Here is an 11,893-nt window from a genome sequence, read left to right as displayed (position 1 = left end):
TTCTGGGGGTAACTATACTAGCTATTCTGGGGGCAACTATTATACCTACACTGGGGGCAACTATATTACCTACACTGGGGGCAACTATATTACCTACACTGGGGGCAACTATATTACCTACTCTGGGGGCAACTATACTACCTACACTGGGGGCAACTATACTAGCTACTCTGGGGGCAACTATATTACCTACACTGGGGGCAACTGTATTACCTACACTGGGGGCAACTATATTACCTAAACTGGGGGCAACTATACTAGCTATTCTGTATCAACTGTCCTGGCCAGGTCTGTTACATGATTGAAATGTTTTCTGGCCAGGTTGGCCACATGATTGCATGTATTTTCTGGGCAAAGCTGCCGACACGATTGTACGTATTTTCTGGGCAAAACTGCCGACACGATTGCACGTATTTTCTGGGCAAAGCTGCCGACATGATTGCACGTATTTTCTGGGCAAAGCTGCCGACATGATTGCACGTATTTTCTGGGCAAAGCTGCCGACATGATTGCACGTGTTTATTGGTCAAATCTGCCGACACGATTGAACGTGTTTTCTGGTCAAATCTGCTCACATTACGTGTATTTTCTTGAGAAAACCTGCACAATTATGTGAATTTTCTGGGGAAAGGGTCACCAAAACTTGGGCCCACTGTCCCGAGGTGAGAATAATATTGAGGCTGCCATATTTATCGCCTTTTAAGCAATACCAGTTGCCTGGCTGCCAAGCTGGTCCTTTGCCTCTAATTCTTTCAACTATAGACCCTGAACAAGCATGCAGCAGGTCAGGGGTTTCTGACAATACTGTCAGAACTGACAAGATTAGCTGCATGCTTGTTTCTGGTGTAATTCAGTTCTACTGCAGCTATATAGAGCAGCTGGGCTGCCTATTGTTTAAAAGGAAATACATATGGCAGCCTCCATATCACTCTCATCCCGGGTTCACTTTAAATTAGTAGCATGCAGCAGGTCAGGGGTTTCTGACAATATTGTCAGAACTGACAAGATTAGCTGCATGCTTGTTTCTGGTGTAATTCAGTTCTACTGCAGCTAGATAGAGCAGCTGGGCTGCCTATTGTTTAAAAGAAAATACATATGGCAGCCTCCATATCACTCTCATCCCAGGTTCACTTTAAATTAGTTAGCTCCACCCTCATCTGGTCATGGCCACTCCCGCTTAGCGCCGCAGGTTATAACCACACCCATTTTTTGTTAGCTACCTATATTGAGGCCAACTTTAGGGGAGGGAGCCTACACCTGGCATTACCCGCCGTGCCGCGTTTAGCATGCCACAGTCGCTTTTTTTTTTATGGCGGGGAGGTGTCTTTTAATACCCAGCACCGGGTGTCAAATGCCTTAGGTACGCCACTGCATAGGAGCAATCGGATATCCATCTTTTAGAACATAAGAGTTATTTGCTATGGTAACCGTCAAAGACAGAGGAAAACCCCAACGATAGGTTCCTCCCTTCTCTGTTATGATGGCCAAAATGGGTTTCAGTAATCTACGCCAGAAAATAGTTCTCCTTGACAAATCGTTATATAATACTTTATGACCCTTAAAGTCCACCTTACCCAGTTCTCTTGCTTTTCTCAGAATACTTTCCTTTTTGGCAAAAAAATGGACTCTGCACACAACATCCATCACATTACCACTATCAGAGGCACGAACTTTACCTATTTTATGCACCCGATCCAACTCAATTGTTTCTGGGGCATTTTCTCCTAACAGATTTTTAAAGATGTCATTTACTGTGTGCGAGAGCTCGGTATGTTTCAAATTTGCCGGAAGGCCACGAATTTTTATATTATTTCTTCTACCTCTATTTTCCAAATCATCCACCTTGGTGGCCAAGGAGGTCAATTGTTTTTGCTGGTCACCAAGGACTTTATCATGAGAAACAATTGTTTTTTGATTTTTTCTACCTTGGCTTCCAAGGATTCAATCCTTGAAGGCAGGTGTACTATAGCATCTTGTAAAGGTTTAACCTCTTCTGCAATCGCATTTTTGATTGTACTTTGAATTGTCTCTACCATAATTCCTTGCCAGGAAGATGAAGCTTTTTGAAACCATTTTTCCAGCTGAATATCAGCCTCCTCTTTAGTAGTATGCTCCTGGACATCCTTTCCCATGCATACCTGTGACCTTATACCCGCATTCTCACAGTATTCAGCAATTTTTTTATAATGTGTGGACATATCTGTGGGTGTAACAGAGCCTGCGGCCTGAGCAGACAGGGGTTTTTGTCTTTGTGGTGTGCCCAAGGATTTAGGTTCAGGATTTTTCTTATTCTCTGATGCCATTTTTAAATTTAGAGATTGCAAGTTTGGTACAAAACCGTAGTTGCCCAGCTTATTGTTGTTTTTAGCAGAGATATTTTTTACTCTGTTTCTAGTCCCAGTAGCCATGCAGTGTAATAGTGCAATGTAATAGTGATTATCCTCACAATCTAATGCCTCTGTCTTTCCTTTCTCACCTCCTTTCCCTCTCACCCCTCTCCTTCTCTCTCTCTCTTCCCTCCTATTTAGATCATATTTAAGTCATTATACATAAACCATTATAAACTGTATACATTATAAACATTATAAACTGTAAAACTATCAAACACTGTGAAATAACTTATTCAAAATACATACTGTAGAGAGGTAAATAAAAAGAGAAGATACTTTTATACTATAGCGATCCTCATCTGGTATCTTAAGCCCTTAAGAGTTGTTCTGGGAAGTTTAAGCGGAGCACCCTCACTCACTGCTCAGCAGAAAGGATTATAGGTCCAGCAAGAAGATCCAGCCCATAACCACCACAAACCAGGGGCACCAAGCGGAGCAAAGCAGGGGTACAGAGACCGCACAAAGACTTCAGCCCCCTCCGTCACCTCTGTCCCCACAAACACCACAGACAAGCCGCAGAGCAGCGGGACCAGGTCCAACCGGGCGCCCGCCCCCCCCCTCCACTTACAGCGAGGAAGACGGAAGGGGACTGGGAAACGGAAAGCGGCAGGGGGGAACAGACACACCGCCGGCCTGGAGCAGCCCCACGCAACCCGCCAACCAACAGACGCAGCCGGCGCAACCCGCCGTACGCAACAAAAGGGGCCCGCAACAGGAAGCAGGAAGCAGCCAACCGGCCGAAACCCACCGGCTACCCAGCCACAATGAGCAGGCCAGCAAATGGAAAGTGGCTGCAGGTTGCGGGCTGCGACGAAGATAGCGGCGAAAACACCACGCCAAAAAAAAAAAAGAACACCGGGCAGGAAGGCCAAACGGGGGCTAGGCAGGGAAGGGCGAGGTAACGCTAAGCAAACCAGGTAAGCTGGGCAGAGCTAGGTAAGACCATTAGGACCATTAGGTGGCTGGGACCAGGGATCTGGGAGGCTTGTATCGGACCTCCGCCATCTTGCAGGAAGCGGATCACAGACCGACGTCACACCTCATGCTAACGGCTACCAAACGTCTTTGATCAATTTACCAATTGGTTCAATCGCATCTGGCGGCAATTTGTATTGTTTTTGAGGGGGGTCTTTGCCCTCAATGTTGACTACAACTTCTTTCATAGTCCCCACTTCACTTCGAAATTGAACCCATAATTGAGGATACTTTTGTATGACAGCTGTCAAATTTAGATTGTCATCAACCTCAGGCCATTTACGACAGATGTCTATCAACACTGATTTACGTTAGGGTCTATCAACACTGGTTTATGATTGATAGAGTCTTTTCCAAATCACTGCATTGACTAAATCAATAACTCAACCTCTTTGAGACATGACATCTGCTCTAATTATAGACTCTGCTCCTTTGTAATGCCAAATATCAATTTCAGTCTGTAAATAACCTGGAATTTCAAAAGACACATTTTTGCACAAAGTAGCTCTGTTTCCTGTTTTGCCATCAAAACCAACAACTGGACAAGTCTCAGCTCCAGGCTGCAATGGCAAATCCTTGGTAGTGACAGTAATCTGCGCGCCGGAGTCTAACAAAAATAAAAATTCTTCCCAAGTAAAATGCCTTTCACAAATGGTCTACCACAATTGTCTAAAAACAAAGGTGCTACAAATTCCAAGTTCCTGATTGGCTTAACCTTAGCAAGTCATGGAGTTTTTAACAACCCCACTGATTCAGATCTGTCAGATTCAACATTACCATCACTTCTGCCATTGTTAATTTTTATTTCATGTAATTGCTTAATCAGAGGTGCATATGGTGAAGAAGAATGAGCTTCTTCCTCTGCACAAGGTGCAGAAGGCTTGGATTGGGAACTGATCAATCCATTCTCTTTGGCTAAATTCTTTCTCATTTGCAAATCTCTCAAGAATCTATAACATTTCCACTTAGAATGGCCAGGCCTTTTACAGTAATAACAAACCGCTGGAGATTTCTGATATGCCTGCTTTTCCTCATCATTCCTGTAGGGGGCAGCATTAGCTGGTTTTGAAGAAGAGACTTTACCTAAGTCTCCTCCCTGCATTTCAGCATTTTTATTTGCAGAAATTTTAGCTTTAATATTTTTAGTTTGAATCTGCCTGCAAATTTTGTCAATGAATGCAGCTATTTGATTAAGATTTCCTTTTTTTACAGCAATGGTGGCTGATATAGGATCCAAATATTGAAATTTCTTAACAAAAGCTCTTCTCAAAGCTGAATCAGAGTCATCATTCACTGTGAACAGCATGCTGTATATTTTTAAAAATTTTTGTTTGAGTTCAAAAGGATCAGTTTCAAGGGTCACCTTAAATGACTCCAATAAATCAATATTTGGTACCTCATCACCAGTCATAAACTGTAACAACTGTGTTAATCTATCCTCTTCACTATGGTGTTTAGCTTCTCCTCCAGCTGATAAAATAACGCTGGGCTCTAAATGTTTAGCAAAATGCGACGGTATCCACAAACGGAAGACCGTATTTTTTTGTTGGTCACTTAAATTGAACCTGTCAGTAAAACCCTCACACATTGTCATTAGTTCAACTGCATCCAGATTTTTGTTAAAAGCTGGAAGCATCTTAAATATTTTCAGCAACTGATCATGTATTTTTAATTTTCTGACTCTATCTAACATTTCTTTTTTAAAAAATTATCTGTAAGATGGTTCCTCCTCATCTTCTTTCTGATCTTCTAAACTAAAGCTTTCTCCACCCTCAATACATGTCAGTGGATCTGGAAATACATACATTTTACTAGGACATCCACTAGATGGAGGCTTTGATGGAGTGTCCTTTGGATCTGTAAATGTCCCGGATTTTGTCACCACAGAAATTAAATTATGTTTTTTCTGTGATACAAACAATTGCTGTGTTCTATTTTCCAATTGCCTTTATATTTCTTCTAAATATGCTGCCAAAATATTGCAATTAGGACAAACAACTGACCCCTGCTGAACCGTACAGATCTGAGATGCAGATTGCAAGTCTGTGGTATCTTGTGACAAATTTGCCTCACCAATAATCAAAGAATTAAACATTTGTACTAACTTCATTACATTTGTTATTTTCTTTTTAAGCTTATACAATGTAAATCTAGAAGAATCTATTTTTTCATTTGCGGCCATACATTGATTATTCATAGAAACCCATAGGTCTCCATCTTTTTTATATTTTGCTAAATCCTTAAACATCAAGTTACTTTTATTAGCTGATACATTAATAAAATCCATACTTACCAGACTCTACGTGGGTTCAACTCTTAATGGAATAGATCAGTCAGACATCAAACGCCCCTGGAAATACATCTTCTCAGATTTGATACTTCAAACTCATGTAGGTTCTTCTTGGAAAATAAGCAACACTTTCAAACAGATCAAAGTTCGATAAAAATTGTATTTAAAAAATCTTCAAAAGACAAGATTTCTCCCCTTTTTTGAAAGTAGGAGATCATTTTCCAAGTTGGGCTGGTCTCGCCAATGAAATAAGTTGAAGGTTCATAAATAATATTTCCAGTACATGCGTCTTGATAATGATCAAAAATAGTAGACTGAAAAGGATTCTTAAATAAGTGAGGTGTTTAATACTTAATTACAAATCACAATCACAGCTAAATAAAATAGTTATAAGTAATTTCAAACAATAAAAAGATTAAAAACATAGTTCTGAGTTTTCTGTGTATGCTTGTGACATGAAGTGTGTCATTCAAGAGATGACAGTGTGTCCCTCCTGGATGTGTGAATGTGTGAGAATGTGTGTGTGTGTTAAATGTGGGATTTGTACTTTAAGAACAAAGTCTTTCAGAGACCAGAGTAAATCATTTAAAAGGATGTGGTTGTTTATTTAGCATTATTGATTTTCCATGAATATTCAAAAATATAAATCAATAAAGGTACAAATCTTAGTTACGTTACAAATGATTACAAAAAATGAACAAATTGATTGTATGTCTGTATGTATGAAAGTATGTGTGTGTCTGTGAAGTGAAAATGGCAGAATGACCCACTCCCGCCTAAAACTCCTTACATAAAGAAATGGGCTGGGCCCACAGTATAACACGAGACTATCTGTGATTGGTCCAATTAAACAATGCTGTAGTCTCTATTGGTCGACTACTGAACCTAGCTACTTTAGTTAACTGTTCATTTATCACAAAGAAAGCACGTTCCCATCTGGCTCAAACCAGAACTGGCAGTCTCATTGTAACACTATGGCTTGAGACATAATGGGATACAGCTGTCTTACCAGCTTCTGACTGGGGGGGGATGGTTAGGCATAGAATTCCTGAGAACAGGACTATAGTCTATAGAATATCCACAACAGCCTTGTTACCCTAACCTAAATAATCGAAGATTTCTTTCAATCAGTCTTATCAATATCACATATATAATTGATCTATAGCTTTGATATCTCAATCGCGTCACATCCAATATAGATAATTATTGTTCTCATCACAACAGGGCCCTAGTTATGAAGAGAGCTTAAATCATCACATATTTAGATTGCTCAGAGATTAAAATATTAAAACTACTTATTACAGTGTGTGTGTGTGTCCTCCTACTCTATTTACATACACAACAGCTGATAAAATCCTGGCTTATCTGACACTGGGTACAATTCCTTTTTAGGATTATTCATTTTACATAATATTCTTTTTCATACACTCCTCCTCCTATTCTAAATAGCATCTGCTGATCCCACTAGAACCATATTTATTATATCAAATACTTTATACATTGTAATAGTAATACCTCTTTAAGCTCAGCAATTTGATGGCAGTTAACAACTGCTTCTGCTATTCTTCACAAAAGGTCTCACTCTTTTACTGAAATAGCTGGACAGTACTTGTCGAGAGTGCAGGTGATGGCGGCTTTCCAGCCCATATGGTCGCCGGGCTGAGGTAGCTGAATGACAGAGCAGTGACTGTCCAGCTGATCAAATTTGGTCTGTCCACAATCAAGCAAAGATCTTATCAGGGCCGGTTTAAGCAACAATGGGGCCCCAGGGCAAAATAAACCTGGGGGGCCCCCCCAACAGATACCCCGGAGCAAAAATTGGCATTAAGGGACCTTTTTTGCAGTTGGTATAGTCAGGGTTTGAAGCCCCAATCGGTCGGAGCTCCACATTCTGGCTACCCCAGCCTGCCTAAGGGAAAAAGGGTTAAAAAGTTTCAGGAGGGGGGACCCCACATAATTTTAAAAAAAAAATGTATTGCTCTTTCTTTTGATACATGTAAAATGACACTACCGTTAGGTACTAAAAGTGACATTTACCGCATTTAAAAGTATACTTTTTTCCTTCGAAACTTTAAAATTGATTTTCTCAAAAACTATAAGGTCTTTTTGAAAAATTGTTTTTTCCTCTTATTCCCAATGATCTCCTTAACATATCCTGCAAATTTAGGGTTTTTAGAATTTAAGGTGGATTTGCTATTAACCATTAAATTCGGCTGGTTTTTAAATGTGTATTTTTTTCCTTTGAAACTTTAAAATCGATTTTCTCAAAAACTATAAGGTCGATTTGAATTTTTTTTTCTCTTGTAGCCACTGGGGGCCCCTACAAGCTCTGGTGCCGTGGGGCAGCTGCCTCCTTTGCCTCTATGGTAGCGCCGGCCCTGGACCTTATTATCTTTGGTGTGCCACCTCCCGAGAAACTCATATAGCCGGCGGTCATTGCTTCATTGTGATATGCAAGCCCCTTCACCACGGCAAGGTAATTATCATGAAGGGGAATGGGCACATGTACATGCCTTTTGTTTTGTTGTTGCAGCCGCAGTGCAGACAGAAAAATGAGGCACGAAAAGCTCCAGAAGGTCCGCACACTCAATTATACCATGTTCTGTTTATTCAGAAAACGTGACACACCATTCCACAACCAACGAGTCGTTTCGGGGCCCCGCAGGGTCCCCTTTGTCAAGGCTACAGTACAGAATGGTAACGATTACCATTCTGTACTGTAGCCTTGACAACCATCGTTACCATTCTGTACTGTAGCCTTGACAAAGGGGACCCTGCGGGGCCCCGAAACGACTCGTTGGTTGTGGAATGGTGTGTCACGTTTTCTGAATAAACAGAACATGGTATAATTGAGTGTGCGGACCTTCTGGAGCTTTTCGTGGATTACAAATATTGGTCCAGCACCTCGCCAGTGGTGTGCGACCTCATTCTCTGTGCAGCTTAGAAAAATGAGGCAGGCATGTACACGCACCAGAAAAATTATTATAGCAGCCGCTGCTAGCAGCGGCCTAAAAATTTCAGGAATCCGCCTGGAGTCCTGGACCCTGTTGGTGGTGGCAGAGAAGGCAGTCAAGTTGCCTGTGGGCAGAGGTGCTGTGTGGGGAGCGACTTAGTCTTGGGACAGGCAGGCAGTCACACGGCGTGCAGGCAGAGATGCTGTGTATGGGGACTGACTTAGGCCTCGATTCATCAACACTTAGCAAATTTGTTAACAACAGTTTGGTAAAATACCGAATTTGTTAACTTCATTTCAGGATTCATCAAAGTTATCTACAGCTGTTAGCGAACATTCGTTAACGATTCGGTAACGATTCGCTAAAACGGAAGAAAGTGCAATTCATGAAAAAGAAAGTGGGCGTGGTTTAGCGTTACATTTAGGATTAGTTATCTCCTTCACTGCTCTGTCGTTATTCCTGTCAGATCATTGCTGACAGAGAAGATGGAGCCATTTGAAGTGGTTATGTATCAGTTCAGAGTGATTCAAAGGCTAGAAGGGCAAGAATAAGGTCTGCAACCATATACATTTGTAAGAGAATAGATTTATTTGCTATAACACGACATCTGCATTTCTCTTGAATCATCTTGTAAGAGAACACAGGCAGTGCCAGGGTTAACTAATTTTGCTAGCTGCACTATAATTTTTTAGAAAAGGCTCCTATCAAATTGTGGGATTGTCCCAACCACTTCTAGAATCCTGGTCCAGGTGTTAAGCCCTATTCAGAATGTTGCTACGTAGTGCTCAAAAGACTGCCTTTTACCCACAATTCCATGGGAATCTTATGGCCTTGTGTTAAATTACCGCTGTAAAATGGAAATATCGACACGTTACCGAATGTTTACCGAATTGTTATCGAATTCACACCGAATGCCGAAAAACCTTGATGAATACAACTAGAAATCGCTAAACTTCGAATTCGGTAATTTAACAAACTGGAAAAAGTTATCTCAAAGACAATGATGAATCGAGGCCTTAGTCTTCTGCTGGGCAGTAGCCCTCCGGGGACCATGCCTCATTCATTTTGATAAAGGTGAGGTACTGAAAACTTTTGTGACTTAGGCGACTTCTCTTCTCAGTGACAATGCCTCCAGCTGCGCTTGAGGACGTTTGAGGCAGGGCAAGACAGAAGTTGGATGGCAAATTGGGACAGCTCTGGCCACAGGTCAATCCTGCGCACCCAGTAGTCCAAGGGTTCATCGCTGCTCACAGTGTCTGCATCCACCCTTAAGGCCAGGTAGTCAGCTACCTGCCGGTCCAGGCGTTGGTGGAGGGTGGATCCGGAAGCGCTAAGTCGAGGCATTGGACTAAAGAATGTCCGCATGTCCGACATCACCATGAGATCGCTGGAGCGTCATGTCCTTGCCTGCATGGACATGGGAGGAGGATTACTGGCAGTGGTACCTTTTTTGCGTTGTGCTGTGGCATCACCCTTAAACTCATTGTAAAGCATAGTTGCCAGCTTGTTCTGCATGTGTTGCATCCTTTCTGCCTTCTGGTGAGTTGGTAACATGTCCGCCACTTTGTGCCTATACCGAGGGTCTAGTAGCGTGGCCACCCAGTACAGCTCATTTCCCTTGAGTTTTTTTATACGGGGGTCCCTCAACAGGCTGGACAGCATGAAAGACGCCACCTGCATAAAGTTGGATCCAGACATACAAGCCATCTCCTCTTGCTCTTCCTCAGTGATGTCAGGTAAGTCCTCCTCCTCCTCCTCCCAGCCACGAACAATATCACGGGAACGTTGAGCAGCACAAGCCCACTGCGACACCTGCTGTGGTTGTTCTTCTGCTGCCGCCTCCTCGTCCTGACTCCTCTTCCCCACATGATTCTTCCTCCTCCTCCCCCCTCTGTGCTGCTGCAGGTGTTGAGGAAACATCTGATTCTGATGAAAATTGCTCCCACAACTGTTCCTGCTGTAACTGTTCCTCTTCACACTCCTCCACAGCTTGATCCACCACTCTACGCATTGCATGCTCCAGGAAGTAAGCGTACGGGATCAAGTTGCTGATGGTGCCTTCACTGCGACTCACCAGGTTGGTCACCTCCTCAAACGGCCGCATGAGGCTGCATGCATTTTGCATCAGTGTCCAATTCAGGGGCCAGTACATCCCCATCTCCCAAGATTGTGTCCTACTACTGAAATTGTAGAGGCACTGGGTGACAGGGTACTGGGTGACGGCTTTCTCCTGTTCTAGCAGGCGAGAGAACATGACCAGGGTTGAACTCCAGCGTGTCAGGCTATCACATATCAAGCGTCTCACCGGCAAGTTGTTTCTCTGCTGAATGTCCGCAAAGCATGCCATGGCCGTTTAAGACCGCCTGAAATGCAGACACAACATCCTGGCCTACTTCAAGAAGTCCTCTAAGCCTGGGTACTTTGACACAAATCTTTGAATGACTAGATTCAGCACATGTGCCATGCAGGGTACATGTGTCAGCTTTCACAAATTCAAAGCGGAAAGGAGATTGCTTCCGTTGTCACACACCACGTTGTCGATCTCCATCTGGTCAGCCACTGATCCACCTGTTTGTTAAGAGCAGCCAGGAGAGCTGGTCCAGTGGGACTCTCCTTTTTGAGGCAAGACATGTCTAAGATGGCGTGACACCATCGTATCTGGCATGCAGCATAGGTCCTGGGGAGCTGGGTCTGTGTAGCTGGAGAGGAGATCGCAGCACCAGTAAAGTTGAACTGCCACTCAGCCAAGGAGGAGGAGGAGGATGACAGTGAAGAGGATGTAGCAGGAGGAGAGGAGGTGGCAGGAGGCCTGCCTGCATGCCGTGGAGGTGTCACAAGTTGGTCCACTGCACAGCCACGTACTCCTTGCTTGCCATCGGTCACCAGGTTGACCCAATGGGCTATGTACGTAATGTAGAGGCCCTGATCGTGCTTGGCAGACCAGGCATCTGTGGTCAGGTGGACCCTTGACCCAACGTTGTGTACCAGAGATGTCACCACTTGCCTCTCAACTTCACGGTACAGTTTGGGTATAGCATTTTTAGAGAAATAATTGCGGCCTGGCATCTTCCACTGCGGTGTCCCAATGGCCACAAATTTACGGAAGGCTTCAGAGTCCACCAGCTTGTATGGTAACAGCTGGCAAGGTAACAGTTCCGCCACGCCAGCTGTCAGCCGCCGGGCAAGGATGGTAACTGGCAGAAATGTGCTTCTTCCGCTCAAAGATTTCCTTCACGGACACCTGGCTGCTGTGGGCAGAGGAGCAGGAACGGCTCAAGGGCAGA

The sequence above is a fragment of the Hyperolius riggenbachi genome, chromosome 9, assembly GCF_040937935.1.
Source record: "Hyperolius riggenbachi isolate aHypRig1 chromosome 9, aHypRig1.pri, whole genome shotgun sequence".
Taxonomy (NCBI): Eukaryota; Metazoa; Chordata; class Amphibia; order Anura; family Hyperoliidae; genus Hyperolius; species Hyperolius riggenbachi.
Note: the sequence above shows the minus strand (reverse complement) of the source record.